Here is a 1,538-nt window from a genome sequence, read left to right on the forward strand (position 1 = left end):
AATGAGTCTCTAATCTATAGGCCACATTCATAAACCTAATGGAGTCCTAAAAGGTAAGAAAATATACTAGAATTAGGTTAAACCGCGTAAAAGGAAAAAAATCTTGGATATAATTTGATTTCTTTCCAAATTCAAGCCAAACGTGATCTTCCAAGATTTCAACCCAATTTTGAGGCATTAAACCTAACACAACCATTGTCACCATAACTAAATTTCTAGTTAGCCTGCCTGGAGGAATGGTGAACTGAATACGGAGTTGTTTTCCATAACCTATTTTAGATTGCGAAGCGGGTGCAGTAATTTTTGGGCGTAATCTTGCAAAATTTGGATCGAAAGACTAGGGTGAAAATGCTTCTAATGTTAAATCTGTTGGAAAATGAACTCCCATAGTATTGTCATACTAAAGAGGACTAACAAAAACCCGACCATCACGAAGCAATATTGCAGTTGAGTGGTACATTCAGGGGGTGGAGCTTGAGTTTTCTACTTCAAATCTTGATCCACTTGGACTATCAGGGCTGTAAATAACGGGTGACAAAATTGGGTTCCGACCTAATTCCTCCCAGCCGTACCCGAAGATGCTCCATTAATTATCAAGACTCTGCCATTTGGTAACAATACCATGTCACCCATGACTCTAGCATGAGGCATGGTCTCCATGGTCCACTGTGGATTTAGATCGGTTATTTGAATCCTTCCGCACGTGCTAAGTGCAGGAACGAAATTTTGATTCATTGCACTAACATATGCTCCTTTTGGTGCTCCTCCACATATTAGAACTTCAGCCCCAATGGTTCCTCCTTGCAAGTTTTTCAATGGAAGCAAAATTGCAGAACCACTGCTAGGATAATTTCTCGGATCTCATCTAGGCATTGTCGGGTATGTTTTCATCACCTGCCCTTTTGTGTAGTCCAACAAAATAGCTTGATTGTTAGCGAAAATGAACAAATTTCCATCCACATTCAGAAAAACAAATGGATACAAATTGTTTTCAATGTTCCAATCATTCGTCTGAGTCAGAATAGGCAATTGTATGATGTATCAGCTGAGGATGTTTTCAGATAAAATTCATAATTAAACTTCCCGCGGCCGCCTATTATAATCTGCCTCCCATCAGGTAAAAGATGATTCGTGGCATACCATCTTCTTTGTGTGAGGACATTGTTATTTTCTTGCCAGTCACAATGTTGGGAATCTACTTATACATGCACAGCGGAAAATTAAATTATTTCGATTCCCATCCAATAGATCTCATTGTGTTTGGTTAGGAATTGTGATAAGATTGTACCTTTTCCAGATCTACAATCCTTTTGCCTTTCTTTTCGTTCCACAACTTTGATTCGCCACCACAGCTGTCCAATTGTCCAACCTCCAACGGTAATCCACACAGAGAATATGATTGCAGCCTCTAGGGTTTTTTTCTTGTGCCAGCAAGAATAATGAAAACCTTAATGAACCTCAAACCCTAGTTATGTATTTATATAAACCCAAACAGGTTCGGTCCGGTCCGGTCCAATAATTAATTAATCCAATTAATT

At 38.9% G+C, this 1,538-nt stretch overlaps 1 pseudogene; it reads right to left on the reverse strand.

The window, feature by feature from the left end:
* Nucleotides 1–142: 142 nt before the first annotated feature.
* LOC111383224 lies at nt 143–1,195 on the reverse strand (annotated as a pseudogene).
* Between the last annotated feature and the right edge of the window lie 343 nt (nt 1,196–1,538).

Source organism: Olea europaea, unplaced genomic scaffold (assembly GCF_002742605.1).
Source record: "Olea europaea var. sylvestris unplaced genomic scaffold, O_europaea_v1 scaffold26351, whole genome shotgun sequence".
NCBI lineage: Eukaryota > Viridiplantae > Streptophyta > Magnoliopsida > Lamiales > Oleaceae > Olea > Olea europaea.